This window comes from Euprymna scolopes, chromosome 6 (assembly GCF_053919585.1).
Source record: "Euprymna scolopes isolate OS-2025 chromosome 6, ASM5391958v1, whole genome shotgun sequence".
NCBI lineage: Eukaryota > Metazoa > Mollusca > Cephalopoda > Sepiida > Sepiolidae > Euprymna > Euprymna scolopes.
Genome location: NC_136487.1, coordinates 55651016 through 55676206, shown reverse-complemented (window position 1 = coordinate 55676206; position 25191 = coordinate 55651016).

Below are 25191 nucleotides of genomic sequence, written 5' to 3'. Positions count from 1 at the left end.
ACCAATTGTATTAAGTCTATACGCACGGTTTGGATTAAATTACATGCAAATATTAAAATGCAGAAGAAAACTGTTTAAATTTAGCATAAGTTCAAATAATTCGTATAGTACACATTTATTTACAAATGCAACATTGATATAACCATTGGTTTTCACCATATTTAAAGTTGTGAAATGAAAATAACCAGCTTTGATTTGGCACAGCAATTCCAATCATCATCGTTAATACATATTCAAATATATTCATTTGCCGGGTAAAATAGTAAAGGCATGGTTTAATTTATGTTTATAGTGTTCAGTTTCAGTACGCAACCGTTTTTGCAATGAATTTGCACATTGCGTGTAACCATAATTGTAAACATTATACGACATGGATGACAATTTTATTAGCCCCTACTCATGCAGGTTACTTGTTCTGATTTTGGATGATATTAAAAAAGTAAAAAAAATTGCATGTTAAAAAGTTTAAAAGATAAGCTGAAGTTGAGAAACACTTTCTGATTTGTGTGGAGTACTGAGGAAATTAGGCACAGATGATTAGTTGATGCAGTTCGACATTTGAAAGGAACCTTACTAAATTTATTAAAAGAAATTGTCAGGAGAAAAATATATTTTATGATGTTCAACGCATTATGACTTACGCCATAGTCTTCAAAATTAGTTAAATCCACTGTGCCAAATGTTGCAATATCTATGTATAACATATATTAGAAGGTGGCACAATTTTACTTGCTCTGCTGGTTGAGCCATATTGTTTTACATGGTGGTCAACACTTATCAAGGCCCGGTGCCACTCGGAGATAAGTGCTATTGAGTGTACAGTAATCAATGGGATCGCATCCTAGTAATCGTTAGTATTGGAGATTTGAAAAAGGGTCTTATTTAAGGGGCGATTCTCCAGGAGTTTGTTTATTTTGGATTTGAAGACATCCAAGTTGTAGTCTGGTGGGAAACAGGCAAACGGAAGAGAGTTCCACATGCGTGTACTTCTAAGAAAGCAGCTTTGTCATGGAATCTACGTTTGGAGTTAGGCACAGATAAAGAGTGGGGAAAAGTATTGACAGTGGTTTCAGCAAGACGGTGTTTATTGTGAAAGATTTGCGAGGGAAGAACCAGATATTGAAGCTAAGACGAGCAATTGCCACGAAAATAACGATTAAACAAAAACAGGCTTGCAACGTCTCTTCTGTGGGAGAGAAGCTGCAGGGAAGAGAAAAGGGCATCCCCCACTATGCCACGAATTCCATTTTGTACTCTTTCAAGGCATGATATTCGGTTTTTAGTAGGTCCTATCCAGATGTGTCAACGGTACTCAATCCTTGGACGTACTTATATATATATATATATATATATATATATATATATATATATATATATATATATATATATATATATTTGCATCTGCAGTGAGATATCTTCTGGAGCGGTAGAAGAATCCAACCATTTTCCCAGCGACCTTAGCAACACACTTGATGTACGTGTTCCATTTCAGATCAGGAGTAAAGGTCGAACCCAGAAGTTTGTCAAAACATGGAGCCTCCCCAAGACAAGAACAATCTATGTCAATTGATACCAGATAAGGATCAGAGCGTTGAAGATATAAAGATATGATCTTCGTTTTAGATGCATTAAAAGTAACCAGTCACTTCTTCCCCCACTCTACACCGCATTCAATATTCGAGGAGAGAAAATCAGATACCACTTTGTCATTTACGGCTTTTTATGTGTTTCCATAGATGTTCGCGTCATCATCAAAGATTTAACTATATATTTTGGGAGATCATTAATGTAGATCGGGAAGAGAGTTGGTTCCAGGATTGACCCCTGAGGGACTCAAGCATTAATACTGTGGGGCTTTGATTTTTGCCCATCAACCAATTCTTCAATGAAATAAATTTTACGAAAACAATCAACTCGTTTTCGAAATTCCCTTAATTGTATTTCCACTTTTTCGCTGTACTGACGTTTTTCGCTACACAAAAAAATTGATTTTAATAATGGTATATTTCAAAACAACAATTCCACGGGAATAGTAATCGCAATCGTACTTGGTATCGGAATCGTTAATCAACATTTTCCTTGAATCAGAATTGGAATAAATTTGAAATCGTCTCAGCACTACTCCATACATAGGTGAATGGTAGCTTTATAGAGGTAAATGATACTTTCAGACATAATTAGTTTTCTAGCACGGTAGAACAAGCCCCTCTTCTTTGCAGCAGTCTTGGCAATGCTCAAAATATATCTGTTCCAACTCATGCTCCCTGTGAATTATAGGCCGACGCATTTAATGTTTTGTGATTTTTGCCATTATTATTGGTGGTAGACAAGTATTTTCGTAATTATTGAAGTAAACAAGCTTACTCTTTGCATCATTGAATGTGGCCAATTTTGTAATTATTGAAGTAAACAAGCTAAGTCTTGGCAGCATTGAATGTGGTCATTTACTTCTGTTCCCATTCCATTACAGATTAGAGGTATTCCTCTAGTGTTTCTACCAATTGCTTAGATATGTGTTCATTTGTTTTCCCCCCTCGTACCTGTGTCGTTAGCAGATATACTCATCTCAGAGAAAATTTATCAAGGAGGTCATTTATGAATATTAGGAAAAATAACGGTTCAAAGATAGACCCCTGAGGTACTCCCGCATTTATATCATATTGTTTAAATGCGTGACTATCGAGGACAATCTGATTCTTCTCTTAAGAAGGATTTAATTACGCTATGTATTCTTCCAGTGATAACATATCATCTGATTTTCCTGAGAAGGGCGTCGTGCCATACCCTGTAAAAAGCCGTAGATGTATCTAGGGCTACCACTCTACCCTTCCCTGCATTGTCCATATACGTTTAGAGATTATAGGTGTTTGAAATTTGAAGATTTTTTAAAAATTATTTACTATTAGAAGCAAATCTGTGTACATTGTTCTATGGATCATATCATGAAGTTTCAATGTATTAGCTGTTGAATTGCATCTTATTATGTCACAGCAGGGTATCTTTAAGTTTTTTTTTCACATTATTTGAAGGTATAATATAATTTTATCCAATGTTAATGCATGTTTGAAATATTGTTGCTGGTATAAATTTTCATTTACAACAAGATATGTTTGAAGCATTTTTCATTTTTACAAAGCTATAACTGCTTTCTGGACTAATAAAACATATGACAACATATTTTATAATGTCCAGTCATGTAGTTGGTTTTCATTCTTTTACATTTTAGAATGAACAGTTTTGAAATGAAAATAAAATTCATGTTTAGGGTAAAGATGTTAAGGTTTAAATTCTTTATATATTCATAGTTTTATTAAAAGACTAATATAAAAATGGATGTGTATGATTATTTACCTGAATTAGAATTAGTGATGGGACGATTTGCACTTATTTCTCAATTCCGATACATTACCGATTTTCTTTGAAATTCCCAATTCAGTTTCATCAAAAACCTTTAAACATTTTGTTATATAATTGTTTTTTAATTGTGTTCTTTTATTACCATGAAAACCAATGCAACATCAAAATTTATTTACACAAACATAAAACACATATAGTGAGGTTGGATAGGAGGGTGGTCTATACATTTTAATTTCACTGTTAGTCATGCATTTAAGAGGTCTCCAGAAATATCCGCATGGCCACCCCACTTACGGCACACACATGAAACTCTAGTATACAGCTACAGCATGACTCGGGATACGCTCTACTAAAGCCTGATTGTTACAACTGGTGAATTTCAAAAATGAAAGGTGGAGGCAAGAACATCTTACACAACGATATGCAATGAAAATATGTTTTCAACTTCGAAAAATACCACAGAAACCTATGTAATGTTTCAAACTGCTTTTGGACCATCTTGCATCAATCAGGCAACAATTTTTGAGGGACATAACAGATTCTGGAAGGCAGAGAGTCTGTGAGGGATGATGAGAGGTGTGAGAAAAGTAATTTATAAATGATATTTATGTAGGTTTCCTATACATAGGTTCAATTAGAATTGTGTTTCTCAAGGTGACATAATTACGAAGTTTCAAAAAGGTTCGATTAACTTTATAGCAATATTTTTATAGTTTACTATTATTTTGAGACATTTTTCATCGATAAACGCGCAACTTTAATAGGTAACTGCTAAGAATATATGTTGACTCAATTTTAAAATGAAGTAATTTGCCCTATTTCTTTCCTTTTGCAATACCGGCATGCATCTTAAATACTTTTTTTATGTATTCTAATTTGTTCAATATTACTAACGCGTTAACTTCGACATTGCATTTTCTTATGCTTAGCTTAAGGCATTGTCGTATTGTTTTTTGTTTTTCCGTATCTTCACTAAATAGTTTTTTTTTTTATTTTTTTTTTTTATTATAGAAAGCACAGTAAAGTCACCGTCGCAGATAACGTGGGAAAATAAAGCAAAAGCCAATGCTGAAACATCAGAAGAATTTCGAAATTTTTGAAAGACCTACATTTCATTTTCGCAAGAATTTAAAACCTACTTATCTTGTATTTCACATCTGACTATTTTAACATCAGAAAAATGGTGGAACATGATTGTACTGTAAAGAATGTTTATATCCTAACCGAACCTTTTACGATAGTATTAACCATATTATTTTTAATACTACAAGTGCCCTTGATATATTATAAAGAAAAAGATTCGCTTGTTCAAGATGCAATTGAGGAAAAATAGGTTATTGTATTTTCACACTAGCAATCTATATATTAATACGATAGCGCGTGTGTTCTTTTTTGTGTCACGCTTATATCCGGGTCGTTTAAATTAAAAAAAAAAAAAAAAAATTGGTGTCGCTGTTGCGGCAAAGCTAACAAAAATGATTTGCTCTTCTTGGCCTTTTGGCCTAGATCAAAGTGTAGTATATGTTCCTCAGATGCTACATTTCAATTTGTTCTCTCTCAGTGGAGGAAAAATCCTTTACGACTAAGACAATTTTCGTTCCTTTTCTCCACGTTAAAAAACGACCCTAGTGCCTTAATCTGTCCCCTGAGGAGAGATTGTAAATAGGTACTATATTTAATGTAACAAAGTTTTAATATTACAAAATTAACTAGGAAAAGTAATTTCTGATTTAATTACAAAATGCCCTGGAAATGTCCCTTCTGATTAATTATAAGATGCATTGAAAAATGTCCCTTCTGATTATTATTTTTTGTTTACTTGCCTCCCCATAAGGACAGAATTGGGCATGAGGTCGGTTAAAAATTGGGGTGGGAATCTAGCTCACCTAAAGGGGCATTCTGGTCAGTAACAAAAATAAAAATTGTATCAGTAATGAAGGATTTCTCCCCAATTAATCAAGACCAAACAGGGGAGTATTTAAGTCACTGGAATGCTGAGACTGGCACTACACTCAGAAATTCATATTGGAGCTATGGTTGCCTGATCCCTAGCCGTGTTAATGTTTATATGTATTAATTTCGAAAAGTTGCTGAAACAGTTTATGATTTAAACATTACTTTATTTACAATATATTTTACACAGTGGAGCGGGGATATGAATTCAGTCCCGGAAATTACTTTACCCGGTTACGATTTAAACATTACTTTATTCCATGTATATTTTTAACAGTAGTGTGGGGGATATGAAATCAGTCCAGGAAATGGATGAAACTGTTTACGCATTAAACATTACTTTATTTAATGTATATTTATGACAGTGAGGTAGGGCTAAAACAATTTACTATTTAGACATTACATTATTTCATATATATTTTTAGCAGCGGGTTGGGGATATAAACTCAGTTCCAGAAATTGCTGAAACAGGTTACGATTCAAACATTACTTTATTTCATGTATATTTTTAATAGTGGGTTGGCGGGCATGAAGTCAGTCCCGGGTTTGAATGAGATAAGTGGACAACAAGTAGTAACAAAATACTCAGTGTCACCCGGTATCGAATTTGATAGGTTAAAGATATATACTAGCAACATATGTGGCGTCACCTGGGATTGGATAAGATAGGTGGATACTATGAGAATACCCGGAATTAATTTATGTGTTTGTAATTAAATAATCAGCCCAGACAATATATATAAGTTATAATATATATACGTCAAAAGAACATAATTTTTTGCACCAATCTAATATGTAAGACAGTTAATCTTACTTGAACTCCCTTGACAAGTGAAAGCGCTAATATCGTGTAATAAGATACAAAACAATCATGGCAGTTCAAATAAATGTCAAAAGCTGACAAAATACAATTATATGGCATCCGAAGTTTATTAAAACACTGTGGAGGCTGGTTGCTAATAAACTTTTTAGAAAAAATATTTACGACTGCTGGAAGTTAGAATTGGTTAAGAGAATCTTTTGACAGGCGATTTACATGGAACTACTGGAATTTAAGTAATATTGATGACAGTCAAAATACAGAGAACTCTACATTTTTTACTAATTACTCATCAATAGTACTTATTCATTTGAGAATGTCTAATTAGTAATGTAGTAAAATATTAAATAAATGAAACGTACTAATGAATGACAACTTAAGTTAAACATGTTAAAGTTTTAATAGAAAAAGAACGAACATAATACACTCAGACATCTACCAGAATAAAGAGAAAATTACAAGTACACAAAGATAGTTACGCCTGGTTACAAACCTTAATACACGTATGTTAATATAAATTTAGTAAATAACTGTGAAGACTCTCCAGATTCCTTAGGATAAATTGGATAATGTGAAGTAACATCTCCCGAAAGAATATTGGAGAATTTGTAGCCAACTTTAAAATATATGAGCGTAAAAACCCTTGCTTAAATCGGGGCTAGGTAAAGAGGAAATGGCCTGGAAAAGGAAATATTGCAATCTGATGAGAAAATAAGTGGAAATTGTTGATATCACGCGAAAAGGGATATTGTCTAACAACCTCTTTATAATAGAGATAAAGAAATGTTATTAAGCTAACGGATGATTAAATGCCTAACTATATGTCGAGATAAATCTACTGAATCAAGAAGGAAACAGAATAATACAGCGGTGACCGTGTACAAAAGAGGATCTATCGACCTTTACTCCAGATCTGAAATGGAACACGTAGATCAAATCTGTTGCTAAGGCCGCTGAAAAACTGCTCGGATCCTTCTATCGATCCAGTAGATATCTCACTGTTCATGCAATTCTCTATATGTATGAGCCAGGTACATCCAAAGATGGAGTACTGTTGGCACATCTAGGCAGGAGCTGCTGTAAAGGAATTATCTTTCCTTGATAGAGTACAAAATAGAGTTCGTAGCCTCGTAAGAGATGCCCTTTTCTCTACCCTGCAACCTCTATCTCACAGAAGTGATGTTGTGAGTTTGTATCTGCTTTACTGATAATTTTATGGCAGGTGTTCGACTGGGCTTCAATCTATGACCCCTCCTTGCCAATGTTTCACAAGAAACACATGTCTAGCTGAAAAAATATCAATTATTCTCCCTCGGTCATTATATGTGCCTAGACATAAACGTAGATTCGCTGAAAAAAGCTTATTTCTTAGAATTGCACGCCTGCGCAATTGACTTCCGTTTTCCTGCTTTCCAGCTGACTACAATGTGATTGTCTCCAAGTCTAACGTAGACAAGTTCTTGATGAGCCGTTCTACTTAAGTTAAATAATCTACCGAATTCCCAATTACTAACGATTACAATATTCTCTAATTGACTACTGTACATTTTTAACTCTTATCCTCGAGTGGTCTCTGCGCTTTATAATTGGTGATATCTATGTAAAAAAAGATTATTTTACGTTTTAAAATGTACATATGACAAAGAAAATCACCAAACTGTTCGGGAACGGAATTGTAAGGTTGACAATGCACCTGCAATCCAAGGACACAATTTTATATTGTTAATCTACGGATTAGAATTTTCTGGTGTGGTATTTCTTTCTAAACATTCCTTTTTCTTAAAAAATACAAATAATTAAAATTCAATGGATGTTTACAGACACAGATACCATATAAAGAATATATTATCTCAGACAATATTCGAAAGAGTGAGCCACAAGTAACAATAAAAACACATTAGGTTTTTTAACTATAGTATAAAACTTGCACTGTCATTAAACATTTGCAAAATTTTAGATAAATACGAAGCTGGAAAGTACAAGAAAATCTTCTTAATCCAAAATTTTCAAGGACACTTGTAAAATGTGAACTACACAAAAATGATTATTTTATTAGCATACAATATCAAATTAAAAGCTATTACACTACTATAGGTGACTTGCAAAAATGCACTTAAAATCTCTTGGAAGTATTTTCAACAAAAAACAAATACTAGAAATATATGCTAAAGTAATATTTTTGTAAATATTTCATGTACTTTAAGCTTCATATAACCATTAGTTAATATTAAACAAACGAAGTAAAATAACACATATCAGTATATAAGGCTATAGAAACTATGATTAGTTAATTGAATAAATAGATGGCAAATATATATAGCAAACACAAAAGTAGGCTTCATATGCACTACCAAATAAAAACATAATACATGAAATAATAAAACAGTAAATAATATGAGCTATATATATATATATATATATATATATATATATATATATATATATATATATATATATAAAATGAAAATTACAATTGAATTTACCAAAATGATCCAATATGGTAAAATTAAAGTTAATTATAAATATTAAAGAATTAATATTTATAACATTATCTCGGCCAGATAAAAAATCTCGATTAAACCAAATAGGAAATAGAGCTTATAATATGAGCAAACAGTTAATAAAATATGTTAAAAACACTTTGAAATGCATTAAACATATATTTAATCTGAAAAGGAAACACTAGGTAAATGGATAGTCCTTAATCCGCGGAGTTTCGAATAAACACTCTCCTTCTCATCAGAGGGTGGGAATTAGCAAAATGCGGGATCGGATTTTGCATGCAGAATATTTGATGAAACAAGAAGTAAGTCAAAGATCTTACTTGAAAAAAAAATAAGTTAAGTAGAGGGAATATGGTGAAGAAAAAGGCGATTACACATGAATGGGTAGTTTGGTGGAAGATAAAAAATCCAGTGACAGTAAAATCCAAATGTAAAACTTCAGGAAAGTTAAAAGAATTTCCATTTGTACAAGTAAAATCCAAGGAAATCCCGTAATTTGAACAAGATGGTCCATAATAATGCAAAGACAGAAATCCATGGACTATTTCACAAAAATGTGTACAAGGAAAAAATAATATCAATAAAATAAATATAAGATGTGCTTTTACCTCTTCTTCCAAGGCATAACTATGAATAAAAAAATATCTGGGAAGAGAAAGGATAGAGAGAAAAATGATAAAGTTAAATATAAAATATAAAATAAAGGGACACAAAAGTCAAAATGACGCAGATAGGAAATGTTAAAGGCGCGAAAATATATATAGGGCAAAATAATATAGGTCAACTGAAATGTACAGATCACCACTTAAAAAAATGTCAGCAAGAGTTGTTAAACGACACTAAAAGGGATATAAAATAAATAAATAAATATATAATAAATAGAAAATAAAGAATAAATACATAAATAACAAAATAAAATATAATAAAAAATAGAATATAAAATATAATATATAATATAAAATAAAATAAAATAAGGATAAAAATAAAAAAATACAGTTAATTAAGGGGAGAATATGGCCGGTATCTGCAATTTCAGTAAAAAAAAACGAAGAAAAAGTAAGTAAATTCATATAGTAAAATTTAAGTAAATATACATACAAGATATGAAAGTGGTGGTAGATTGATATATTAGATAGATAGGAAAGTTTAAAGAATGAAACAGAAAATGCAGATAAAAAACCGGCCATGCAAAGAAGAGATAAAGAATTAAAATAAAGGATTATTAAATTGTTAAGTAATAAGAAGTATGTCGGAAAACGCTAAAGTATACATAAAATCATATTTTATATCTATATAGGGTACACGTGATAACTATTTATCGTCACTGAATTTTTTATCTTCCACCAAACTATCCATTCATGTGTTATCACCTTTTTCTTTACCATATTCCCTCTGCTTAACTTATTTTGTTTTCAAGTAAGATCTTTGACTTACTTGTTGTTTCATCAAATACTTCTGCATGCAAAATCCGATCCCGCATTTTGCTAATTCCTACCCTCTGATGAGAAGGAGAGTGTTTATTTCAAACTCCGCGGATTAAGGACTATGTGTTTAACTCATTTCAAAGTGTTTTTTAGCATATTTATTTAACTGTTTGCTTATATATATATATAACTACATTAATATACATATACGAGAGATAATATGTCAACGTAGCGAATACATTCCCGGAAATATTATATGTATTTAGCTTGTGAGAATAACTTTTTAAATCATTACATATACTTTTGATATAATAAAGTTATCGCAATAGAATAATAGAATGTCAATCAAATAATACATATATCCAATATTGTATTTCAGTCGATTCGTTCTTTATTCATTTTGAGGAATAGAAAAATTTGATGGTAGCTATGTTAGTCGATTCTTTAATTCATTGCTAATTTAATTTAATTGATCAGAAAACTGATCGGTCAGTAGTTAAATACTACATGTTTTCTCCAAACTCCTTTTAAATATTGTGCACAGCAGCAGTATTTTAAAGATATAGCATCACTCTTTAAACTAAAAATAGAACAAACAGGCAGCTGGCATATAACATATGCGATAAAACTACCGGAATATTAAAAGCCTAAAACACTGTGAACAATTCTGGAAAATATTTGGAATTAAATGTAGAGAGAGAAAGTAATAAAAATATTGAAACTGCAGAATCTATATACCTATAAACGTGACAGAAACGTGACTGTGAAGTAGTTAAAATTTAATGATTTGACCTTTAAAAAGCATACTATAACCCCCGCCAATTTTTGGTCTAAATACTTGAAATTTTAGATGCAGGCTGCTGTGAGATGGCTCAAAAATGTTAACTTCATTTGCGCCGAAAACTATACATGTTAAGGTGTATACATCTGGGTCAATTTAAAAAAAAAGGCCTTCTCTACAAAATTACTCAGACAGTTTTATGACTGACGATTTATAATTTTACATAAATTGCATTCAGAAATAGGGCAAGTGTTTAATAATTTTTTAGCCGAAGATTTTACTGCCAAAGTGGTCAAAGTTTAAAAAAAATACCTTTGTGATCTCTAGCTAACTATTCAGCAAATTTTGTGTCTTACATTTGAAATTTTACATAAAGAGTATTAAGACATGCAACACGCTTTTTAATGAGTTTTTAGTCGAGAATTTTACTGCTAAGCAGTCAAAGTTTAAAGAGTTGACCTTTGCAGACTCTACCAGATTCCGCCAATTCACGGCCTAAACTTTTGAGAATTTAAATGTCGGTTTCCTGAAGATGAGTCAAACATTTTTAATATACAGGGTGAAAAGAAATCCTTGGACCAATTCAAAAGTGGTGTATTAATAGAAAATTACAAAAATATAATTTAAACATGAATGAAAATTAAAAGTTAGGAAACAAAGAATAAATTCAAATTATTTAGTTTCAATGTGATGTCCCTTCCTTTCGATTAGACGTTCAATTCTCTGTCTGAAGTTACCAACCGAGGCACGCAGCGTTTCCTGAGGTATTTTACCCCATTCACTCAGAAGAGATGTCTTCAAAGCATAAACACTTGGATGAGCAACAGAACAGACCTTTGCCTCCAACAAAGACCACACCGAAAAATCCATGGGATTCAAATCAGGCGATGCAGGAGGCCACATCTCCTTACTGCAGAATCTTGGAAAATGACGTTGGCACCAGTCCTGAGTTTTTCTGGAGGTGTGGGATGGTGCTTCATCTTGTTGGAAGGAGAAAGGCTGATCTTTGAAGTGTTTCTACATCTCTTCAAATGCTGGAACCAAAATATCGTTAATGTAGCGATCTGTGTTGATCTTAACCCCGCTGCTCCACGAAAATCAGAGGCGACTTCCAAGATTTAGAGACTGCAGCCCACACCATGAGGGAAGACGGCTTTTTTCGGCGGAAAACTATTCTCACGGAGTCATCAATGTCTGCTGAAGATTTTGCGTAAACTCTGTCGTTCTGATTGTTAACAGTCGCTTCAATTGTGAAGAGTTCTTCATCCGAAAAAAAGATATCTCGCTCTGCCGTGCCAGCCTTCAGTTCTCCAAGAAGAAGCTTTGCTCTTTCAAGTCTCTTGTGCTTTTGGGCAGGTGTGAGATACTGTCTCTTTCTCATCTTGTAGGGGGACAACTGGAGATCGTTTTTTACGATGGTTCTCATCGAGGTCACGCTCACATTCATGTCTTTAACAATTTGTCTTGCTGATCCCTTCGGGTTCCTCCTTACCCTCTCTTGGACAGCTTTAATCACCTTCTTTGTTCGAGCAGTGCGAGGTCTTCCACTCCTAGGACGGTCTTCAGATGTACCAAGTTCCTTAAATCTATTCACAACACGGTACACGGTGGATTTGGCCACTTTCAAGAGCTTAATAATTTCTGAGTTTGTCCATCCCGCGCAATGAAGCTGAATTATGACCTCTCCTTTGCTCATTTTTCTGAAAGTTTAAACAAAATTATTTTAATATATTTGTTGAAAATAATTAGATCAATAGTTAGACTAAATACTTACTTTATTCGAAAAGAGAAAAAGTGATTTGAACAATATTTAATTTTAAAACTAAAAATGGTCCAAGGACTTTCTGTTCACCCTGTATCTATTTATACCTATGCACAAAAAGTTATGAACAGTGCATAGGTCCCTAGCAAAGCCGGGCTAAATTGATAGTAAAGTCTAATGCGGGTCTAAGTAGCATTCTGCAACAGAAAGAAGTCTCATGGAGGTATGTAATTAATAAACAGTGTCCAGTCGCATATATATCCACGTTAGGGCAGATGACAACATTAAGATTTTGAAAATCCTTCAAGAAGGTGTCGACGTCCCCTACATACAATTGGCCACCCAGATATCTTTCTCAAATTGGCCACCCAGCTAAAAGTCTTAAATTGGCAACCCAGCTACCATTCTCAACTCCATCTATAAATGATCAAGCTCAATGCTAACATCGGTAATCTAAGGAATACCGTTGTCAACCGTGATACGCCTGATATATATATATATATATATATATATATATATATATATATATATATATATATATATATATATATATAGTAAATCAATGACAAAATACTATATTCCAAAGTTCATGATGTTGCCCTTGACAGTATCTGCTTGGTAGCGCAAAATCAATCACTTAATTACTATATATATCATTGAATCTATAATGACCTAAACTCATAAGGAAAAAGGAATACATTATCAGATAATCAACATCATGAACTTCGGAATATAGTCTTTTGTCATTTATTACCTATTGTTTCTGTCATTAAATTGAGGTTACTAAATAAGCATTGATATATATTATGAGAAAATATATTTCCACATACATGTATATATATATGTATATATATGTATATATATATATATATATATATTTAAGAATTATAGTTAAGTTTACCAAAATGATCCAAGGCGACACAAATAAAATAAATTATAAATATTAGATAATTTATATTTATAAATAATCTCAACCAGATGTAAAAGTTTGATAAAACAAAATGGGAGATAGAGTTTATAATAAGAACAAGTAGTTTCTTTGGAAAAGAGTTAAAACATTTAATTTTAAAAAAAGGAAACGCTAAATAAATGGAAAGTCCTTAATCCGTGGACTTTCGAAGCAATGATTTCCTTCTCATCTTAGGGTAGGGTTTAGCAAGATGCGGGGTCGGATTTTGCTTGAAAAAATAAATAAATTAAACTACAAGTAAGGCATACATCTTACGTAAAATTTCCAATGACGGTAAAATCCAAAGGTGCAGAATCCAAGAGAGTTTACCCTCCACCAGACTATCAATTCACGTGAAATCACTTTTTTATTCACTCTATTCCCTCTGCTAAACTTTTTGTTGTCAAGTGAATATATACTTATTTGCGCGTGCTACGTATGCACTATCAAAAAAACAGCGCATTGTAAAAGGATATGGACAAGGAATCGTATAGCGACTGCGAAAATTTTAAAGGACCCCAGTACCTGTCAAAAATACATGACACTTCACTAACCCTTTGCCTCTCTCTCTCTCTCTCTCTTTCCATCTCGCTCTCCATTTCTTTCCCTATCGCTCTCCCTCTCTCTCACCTACTTAATATACCTCACTGAACAAGCAAAATACAGTTAAAATTTAAAATTAAAACTTCCCCCACTCCTCTCCTTACTCCTCTCCCCTTTTCTTCTTTTCTTTACCATCCTGTCTCGACCTCACCCTCCCTATATCCATATATCTCCACCCACGCCCACCTTAATCTGCTACCCCCACACGGAAAATACAATCAAAAGTATCTTGACCCTCAAAACTGAAATATTGGCAATACCTGTCTCCCTCCTCCTTATTGTCTCCTACCTTAACCCCACCCTTTTTCCATATTTTTTTCTTTCATATTTCTTCTAAAACACTTCTTTCTAATACTAAAAACGTCTCCTGTAAGGTCTGACGAGGCTGTTAGATCGTAAACATAGTTCAACATCTGAGACATATGTAACCAAACAGATAAAACGGTAATAAAAAATAATATATACATATATATATATATATATATATATATATATATATATATATATATATATATATATACGATTTTCACAATTTCAAACACTATGATTATTATTAAAATGCAACACTTAAAATTCATTTAGTCAGATGATATGAATAATGAAATATGAATTACATTTTCTTTAATTACATTTTCACCCCAAACAAGGCAAATTGACACTTTGGTGTAGGGGGCTACTATTAGGGACAACAACCACTGGGTACTATGTAGGTATTAGATCACCAAGATGTCGGTTCACGTTACACTTGACCTTCTGCATGTCAGTACAGTTGGTGAAGCAGGGACCTGGAATGGAATTCCAATGTCTAGCGGTTCTGGGAAAGAAAGTATTGGAGTAGAAAGAGCTTTTATATCTAGGGATCTTTACTGTGTGAGGTAGGATTCAGCTGTGTGTCGGGTTTGTTGAGTGCATCTACGTCGTTGGGGCACAATTGTTTGCAGTTCGCCAGGGCGTTCACCATTAAAATACTTGTAGAACAGGCGAAGGAATGTTACATTTCGTCGATGGGACAGAGGCTGAAGCTTAGATGCAAGTTCAGGGCCTAAAAGATTGGCGACTCTCTTTTGAACCTTGTCTAGGAGCGAGAGACAAGTAGCAGATGAACCAGCGCAAATATGACAGCAATACTCCATACATGGGCGAATCGTGGCCTTATAGAGGTACATGATATGTTCGGGTTTTAGTAGTTTTCTAGCACGGTATAGAGAGCCTACCATCTTCGCAGCCGACACATCAATGCTTTCACTGTAATTGTTCCAACTCATGTTTCTTGTGAACGGTAGGCCCAATAGTTTGAAAGATGTACTATCAGATAAAGAATCACTGCCCATTGCTATTAGTGGCAGATAATATTTCTTGTAATTATTGAAGGAAACCAGTTTAGTCTTGGCGGCATTGAATGTGACCATCCATTCCACTAGAGATTGGAAATCAGTCTCTAGTGGTTCTGCCATTTCTTTAGATATGTGTTCATTTGTTTTCCCGTCGTCTCTGTTATAGAGTGAGGCGTCATCAGCATATATACCCATCTCAGAGGCAATTTTGTCGAGGAAGACATTTATAAATATTATGAGGAATAGATGCCCAAGGATAGACCCTTGAGGCACTCCCGCATTTATATCATATCGTTTGGATGTACGACCGTCGAGGACAACCCGGATTTTTCTCTTATCTTAGAAGAATTTAATTATGTTAAGTATCCTTCCAGTAAGGATGGCTGCTGTGGAACGGGCTTATATAAATCCATATTGTTGGTCAGACAGAAGTTTAGCATCTGTAAGGTGATGGACTAGAGCATGGTTAATTATGGTCTAAAATATTTTGGTGGAAAAGGGGAGGAGGCTAATGGGGCGATAATTTGATGGGTCAATTCTTTCGCTAGCATCCTGAATACTGGACCCACAGAAGCAGTTTTCCGACAGCCCGAAAAGAAAGATTTATTAAGGCATTTGTTGTAGAGTTTGGAAAGAACCGACTGAAAAATTTTTTAAGAGCACAGATGGGATGAGATCGGGTCCACATGCTTTTGAAGTGTCAAGGTTTTTTATGATTGCATGCACCTGAGCAGCGGTGATTTTCAGATCGTCTAGCGTAGCATCTGTCCGAAAAAAAGTCAGGTAGGGGGTGGTTTGAAGGGTCCAGTGTGGAGTTTGAGGCAAACCGACTGGCAAGCATGTTAGCCTTCTCGGTTGCTGAGCAAATAACCCCCTGATTGTTGGTTAGTGGAGGCATTGGTGATTGCCCATTATTTACTACACTGTTGTAGATTTTCCAGAAGCCACTAGTTCCTAATATTTGGCCTCGATGATGGTTTTAGTGGTTTCTGTAAATTCTCTCTTAGCTGTCGCTATTTCTTTCTTAACGTTACTTCTAGCTTCTATGTGCGTCCCTCTGTTTTAACTGGACTTACGTCGGTAAAATTTTCGGCATTCATGCTGCCTCTGAGAAATATCAGCCGCGCAAGTAGAAGTATGTGTTAATTTAACGATATTAATGCCTGCAGTACATGGACATACCTTAGTTATTTTCATCCCCGTATCTATTTCAAATGTACAACAAAATTATTCTTAGAGACGTAGGCAGAATTCAGAATCTTATCAGAAAATGGAACGCCGTCAATATGAATGGGATCTTTATAACCTTTACTCTCGTAACAAACGTGAGATAAAGCAATTACTGAGGAAACACTACAAATATTTAGCCTATACCATCTGTTAGTTCAAGAATGCAACCGTTGTTAAAATACATAGAAAATAAGCTGCTAGTACTGGAAAAGTTGAGATTTGTTGGCATGCCAATTCTGTGCAGAGTCTTACTATAAAGGAAATAATAATTATGACAGCACACACACACACACACGCACACACACACACACACATATATATATATACATACATATACATATATATATATATATATATATATATATATATATGTAACAATATGTAGGCATATGTTTTAGCGGTTAGGATATATAAATGTTTCGTGATCTATCCTCGTAATGAAACATCAGGCAATCTACACTTTTCTCCGTAGATTTAAATGAATGATTCTGTCTAGCTTAATTGGAAAAGCTTATTTTTTGTTCAGTGCTACACAGATCTACCCAGATGTTGAGCACTGTCAAATTAAATTGTAGAAAGCTCATACATTTTATTATAATTGTATATTTTTAAAAGATTATAAAAAGGTAATGTTAAATAATGAAACCAGGTAAATATATATATATATATATATATATGTATATATATGGCAAATTTGTATTTATACATTTATTTATATATTTATATATAATTTATTTATACATTTATTTATATATTTATATATAATTTATTTATACATTTATTTATATATTTATATATATATATATATATATTTGTATTTATACATGTATTTATACATTTACATATATCTATATATATTTATATATATATTTGTGCAAATTTGTATTTACATAGACTCGAGTATATATATGTATATATATATATATATATATATATATATATATATATATATATATGTGTGTGTGTGTGTGTGTGTGTCATCACTATTAAAAAACTGATATATCTAAAACATATAACTTTCATGGGTGTAGGAGATTTATAGATGACCTTATATGTATAAATGATAATGATGAATTAAAAAAACATATTATATATCCAAACGAATAAAAATTGAATTGTGAACGTAGAGGACAACAGGCTTCATTTCTGGATTTAGATATAAAAATTGAGGATGGGTTTTTTCTTTATAAAATATTTGATAAAAGAAACGCTTTCCCCTTTAAAATAGTACATATGCCGCATAAAGATAGCAGGTGCCCTGTTTTATAGTTTTAGGAACCATTTGAAAATAGCTCGCATTACTTTAAACTTAACAGATTGTATACCACCAGTTTATAGACTAGTAATAAGGGTGATAAAACAAGGTGGGGATAAAAATACAACATTTAGACAGTTAAATCACGAAGTGGTTCGTTATCCTGATACTTTTGAATCGTTTAAGATTAACCAGACTATATGAATAAAGGAAATCCAAAACTATATTAGCAATGTATAAAATGTATGTATAATTACATATGATACATTTATATATTTATAAATGAAAATATGTACATATGTAAAAATATTTTTAACCTTTATATATCTAATTTTAAATAAAAAAGAATGTAAATATACTAAATTTTAATCATAGTGGGGGTGATAAGTAGTTAAATGGATTAATCCTAATCTTATAAATACAAGGCTGAAAAATTAAAATATAGATCCATTTTTAAATTGGACATTTATGAATCACACAGGTAAGAAATTCATTTTTATGGCATGAAAAGGTTAGTACCTGCAAGTAAGAATAGGAAATCGGATCAAATGTTTGTAACATGTCTTCTTCCTAAGATTAAGGGAGGGGGTGTTTGATCAACACTGCTGGGGAGCCATGATGTAATATACTGTTTTGTTTTTAAATCCCCGAAACAGTGTTTCATTGTAAACAACTGATGATCCCTTAAAAAATAAATTATTAGTACTATAGTAAATTCGAGAGCGAGTTGATGCAGTGATTGCAGGTGATTAAATGACTTACTGACTAGATGGTTTTCTAACGAATGATAAAAAATATTTTTGTATAGTTTTAAAGGTTAAAAACTTCAAAGACTATATATATATATATATATATATATATATATATATATATATATATATATATATATATGATGGCAGCAAATTCGTTTTCGAACATTGATATCACTTGATATAGCACAAAAAAGGTATATAGAAACACGAAAACATTTAGTGATGGGCTGCACGAATGTGGCGTTTAGACCTTGCTAAACTCTGGCATTCCTTAGCACACATTGTAAAGACATGTGCATCACTAGCAGCACATCCTTGCTGTTCTTTTCTAGGCAGGATCAAATGTTGTTTATAACCGCCTGTCGTTTTGTACATCCGTTTTGTACATCCGCCCATACATCAGCTCAACTCTGTTTTGACTCGTCAGGCCAGCTCTGCTAAGACGTATTCTTCCGCACACCTCACACTTCAGACCATTTTGGCTCCCCCTACCATCAACGGCTCCTTTCACTCTCCCTTTCCGTATATCGCGATGCAGCTGCTCATACTGGCTTCGATCCACCTCAAACTTGCCCACACCTACCCGCAGTGTCCTTCTCCACCATCCGCGATCCAAAGCAAGACACTCCCATGGTCTTTTATCAATCTCACATTTTTTAAGGTGGATCTTAAACAATCCTTAAATCTCAATTAAGGCTTTTGAGCCAGACGTCTTCCCTCGGCGAGCTCACCATAAAGGAGTTGTTTTGGAAGTCGACTGTCTAACATCCTCACCACATGCCCACTCTATCTCAATCTGTGCTTAATAACGTAGACCTCAATGCTAAGACATTGAGTCCGATCAAGCATCTCCACATCACTGACATACATCTGCCAACCCACCCCTAATATTCGCCGTAGGCACATCTGGTGAAACCGCTCAAGACGTCTCAAATGCTCCCTGTATGTTGTCCAAGTTTTACTACTATAGAGAAGAGTAGAGAGAACACATGCATCATATACCTTAATCTTTGTTGGCAGCAAAATCCCATGATGTTTCCACAAACGCCCGTCCAACTTTCCGAAGGCATCACTTGCCTTGCTGATCCGTAACGATACATTATCAAGGGCACCAGGCATACTCAGTGTGCTACCCAAGTATACAAACTTAGAGAAAACTGCTATCCTTGACCCACAGACGCACAGCTGCATCTATATGAAGTTCGTCAAGTTATCGCATTAGATAATATTAACATTAAAAATACAATTAAAATGGTAATAACATGCTATGTAGTTGAGGCGGTTTTATAGGGGGTTCTTCAACTTATCAAATATCGGATTGATTTTCTCTGGGATATATTATCGGTAATAGCAAGACAACCTATGGAAACGGTCACATCTTGAAAGTAATCAGCTAGTACAATGATACAACTATAAATATAACAGTGTATTTAATTATTTTGAAATCCGTGTTTCGATGGGTATACTTTAAAGTATAAACACGTACTGAGATGTTTATTCGTCACGTTCTTAAACTCTAACATATCTAAAAAATACGTATATATTAATTACACTGTCCTAAATTGTGAGGATCACCAAATGTTATTTAAACTAAAGTAGGGCGCACACAACCAGCGTAAAAAGAAGACACACCTTCCCCTATAAAACTATGTAGATTATCTAAAACATGTATTAATGGTTTAAAAATGAAGTTCCAAGATGACTGACATGCTTATTTAGACACTTTTATTATTTTGATTAGTAGAAGAGAAAATGCCAGGGGGCGATTCTTAATAATATATAGTTAATATCATTAAAATATATACGGCTCCATATCTGTCTTTTCATGAGGAAGCCATAGCAATTTTAACTTTTGCCTGATTCTTTGGTATTTCATATTATTACAAAAAATAATCGAGTGCTTAATCTATATAAAATGTTTGCTTTAATTAAATGTAAAAAGTAATTTCAAGCACTTTTTATTCATTTCTTTATATAATATATATATATATATCTTCATTTTGTTATCTTTGGTCATATTCAGCTACCTACTTGGCTTTTTTTTCAGATAAAGATTAAATGTTTACGGTGCTCGATAAATGATACAAAATATAATAACTAAAAATATACATTTGCACGCACATATATATTTCCATACACATACACACACGCACACGCGCGCGCACACGAGAGCACGCGAGTAATGCCTTGTTGTTTAGCTTGTAAGAAAAAAACGGAATGAAATATGGCTGCTATTTCTCTTTAATAGGTTTGATCTTGTCACCTCATATTCAAACATAATAAATTCGATTTAAATAAAAACAACCTAACAATTAATAAAGTCTGGTGGATGTGGATTTGAACGTTGGACTTATCTCTAAGAAATATCAGCAAGCCAAAGGATAGACAGACTAACATAAATATAGGAACGATTTATATATATAGATATGCGTATCATAATAAAGCCACGGAAATTTTGGCGTATTTTTGTGTTATTTTCGATCTGCTCACGTGGTTTTCTCTTTCTAATCGAAGATTTGTAACTCGACCTTGAAATAGAAAACATATCCTTTAAAAATACAACCTAAATGGATGAAACCTGACCATAAGTAACGATGTATTGTTGATGATGTTTAGCCTAGTATTATTTTCGTGCTGTTCGATTCTTCTGCTGACAATAGAGCAAACACGGCTATCGAATAAAAAGAGAGCTGGAAGCAGCGATTTGACCTTTTCCACGCCATTTTGCTATGATATCACACACGGGGGTAAAACAGGTTTCGCTTTTGTTTTGAAAAGGTCAGGTAAATTCTCCGTAAAATCGATTAAAATCAGAATAAAAAAAAAACTTGCACATGCGATTCTAGAAATATGATAGTGGCATATAATATATTATGCTAAAAACTGACAAATATTATTTTTCAGACAAAATTTATGGTTTATACAACAAAATGAGCATAGTCGGCACATGATTAATGGGTGATATCGGGAAACAGTCGTATTTTCTTAGCGTTTACTGTAATATGCAGATAGTGGCTGATAACATCGTAAGATGACTGTATACAAATACAGAAGGGTTATCGAAATGACATGACTATATAAAATAAGATTAAAAAAGAAGAGTTGCACACACAAAGGAGCATGCGATGGAACAGATTTCAGAGCACTCTCAAAACGTCTGATGTCAGAGGCCAGAAAGATGGAACACGATCACGTTTTATTCGGGACAGTACCTTTTTTTACATGGAAGTTACCACATATCAAGGCCACTCGGAAATAAGCGTTATTGGGTGTACATAAATAAATGGGATAATATCGTAGTAATCGTTAGTAATTGAGATCTGATGAAGTGTCTCACTTAAGGAGGCGGTTTATCAGGACCCTGTTTATGTTTAACTTGAAGATATCCAGATTGTAATCAGGAAAACGGAAGAGAGTTCCACAAGCGTGCATTTTAAAGAAAGCAGCTTTGTTCATGGAATCAAAGTTTTGATTTAAGCACAGATAAAGGGTGGGGGAAATTAAAGATAGTGGTTTCAGATAGACGTGTGTTTTTCGTTAAAGATTGGCGACGTAGGACAAGATATTGGAGCTCAAACGAGCACTTCACAAGGAAATAAATCCCTATGTCACAAGAAATCAAACCGAGTTGAAGTTTTTTTCCTATTCTTCATTTCCAGCGATATTGAGATTACAATGTGTTGGGTTCACGTGTGTAACGGTACAATATTACTTTGGTTAAGTTGTCTGTAAAATTAATTTACATGGAATTATATGCACAATCCTACATATGTCCGAAACGTTGTGTCCTATTTGTTGGAATACATATGCTCTGCATAATAACACAATGTTTAACAATTTGCAAAGAACAGAAGGAAGTGCCCGTATTAATGTAACAGATATCTGTTAAAGGCCGTTTACATTATTTTCAGAGTCCATACGTGTTTTCTTTACACTTAATATTCTATAATATTCTCGATTTTTATCAGATTTTGCACGTTTCTCTCTTTTACATTTTAAGATATATAGTCTGATTAGCACTTTCAGATATTTTAAGCAGTTGGCTATTTGTTTTAATTTCAAATAAATTTCTGACAAATATGCAATTAAATAAATACTAATGTTTTCTTTGTTATTTTGTATTTTTATTTAACGTATTCTCACGATATAAGTTTGCCATATTCCGCGAAATTACATATTTGGAAAGATGAGTGTGTCTTGCTACAGGCTTGAGTAATAATCGAGTAAGTAGCGTTACTGAATGAGTGTTACTAGTTGACGCTGGTAATATCTTTAGCCTGTGAGGCGTTCCGAGTACCTTCAACGTATGTAAAGAGAATTTTCTATGCGTCGACATTTATGACTTCACCAGAACACTATACCCTTGTATAGAAAAGAAAGGAGCCGAATATAAACATATGTATTGCATAATTTACCAAGGAACAAACATAGCTACTTTTTATGGTTTTGATTATCAAGTTCTACATACATAGCTTATAGCATAACACAAACCATTTGTGCATCGCATACCTCGATAAAAGCAGTGATGTTTCCAACCCGATTTTTAGATCGACAAAATCAGCGACCTTTATTTCTAGACCTATTCTTGACCACATATCCCAAAGATTGTGTAACAGACATATTTTGCTTACTAGAAACTGACGATCATGTGATAGTAATTATAGACATCACTCTAAATCCTTTACTCTGTTGAGAACAGATAGCTCAAGATGAAAAATTACTACAATAATAATTATGAGGGAGTCATTAGGAATTACATCAGTTATGCTCCAATTGGAAATATATTTTCTCTTTTTTTCGAAACAATGCGCAAATAAGACAAAGGAATCGTTAAAAGACGGAAGGGAATGAAATATTCTTACACAGCAATTCTATAAAAAAAACTATTGGTTCACTTCTACTTGTTCAGAGCAAAATGAATACCGCAGAGATATCTGACGTTAATCGAGTAAAAATAAACAAAAGTATATAGAAGAAAGAAATAGTCGCAGAAAAAATCGCAGACATTAGGAACTAGAGATTTCTAGCCAAATTATCACAGTGTACTAAATAATCGGCAATCAATAATTCCACGAATGCCTATGAACTTTGAGGTTGTTTCTACAGAAACCGAGAGGGCAAACATTATTTCCTGACGGTTTGCATTTAACTTCACTTTTAAGTAAGCAAACCATCGTTTCCAGAAGTTTATTTGCGGACAGAAACAAAGCCCAATTGCGTAAAATAAACCATTTCTAAAATCTGATATAATGAAAAAATAACAACTAAACACGTCAGGATATGTGGACTTGTTCTCATCCTGGCTATACTATTAAAATAATGATCGGCTGAGTTTAGCCCGGTTTTCTCAAAACTGCACGATACCGGATATAATTATCTTGACTCCTGGTTACAGGAATTCTGGCGAAAGAACCGTTGCACTAAAGCGTAACCCCGATTGTTGCCTACATCTCGTCGCAAATATTTTTGAGTTCGTAATTAATCAAGCACTAAATTTCTCTGCAACCAAGAGTGTGGATTTAGGCAAGTCTGCCCTACTACAGGTATCCTAAGTGTACTCTCTGAATGTATACCAGATTTGGGCTACTGTATCTACTACGTGTCTTTCACACCTAGACATGGTTATAAATGATTGGTTAACATTATAGGTTGCGCAATGTTAACCAAGTCTCAACCCGCATATATTGCTGCTAAAGCCAATAACATAGTGTTCTAGTAAATTTAGTCTCAAATAGTAGCCCCTTAGGCCAACGTGGAACGATGCCTTCTTTTTTGATTAAAAGAAATAAAAATCTATTATGTATTTTTCATCATATTTTACAATCTTCCTTGCAATGGTAACTTTCGGCACACTGATCCCTCTGGCCTCGAGTCTATGGTAAGCTCTGTTGGAGAATATTGATTTAGAAAAACAGGCCATTTAAAAGCTTCATACAGAATATGTTGGAATATCTATGATATGCCTCAAGTTGTCCAGGGGTTTAAAAGGTTCTTATTTTTTCGCGCGCATATTTGTTTCATTTTGTGTCATACATGAGCGCCGTATATGTTTTTTTCCTCATTACATCCTTAAATCCTTAATATATGTAAATAAAGCTTACTTATCGGATTAATACGTCACAACATTTTTTATGTATTTTCGCCTGAATAGGCTACGCCCTATGACATACAGAGTGCATTCTTTTTTTTCGAATCTTAACGTTTCCGGTAGTTATCGTGACGTTATAATCTGGTTTTGTACGATCCCATTTCTGAACATTTCTTCGATTTTCAAACACGATTTCATTCTCCTCCATTGCTTGGACATAGACAGATGCTGGAAAGATTCTTACTCTAATAGTTTCTTCCCCATAACTGTTGGACATGAGAATGCCTTCCTGCTTCCTTCTTACTGCTTCTCCGTCTATATAGACATGCAGAAGTTCAAATGTAATGTAAAAAATATCATGCTGCCTAACTCCCTATAT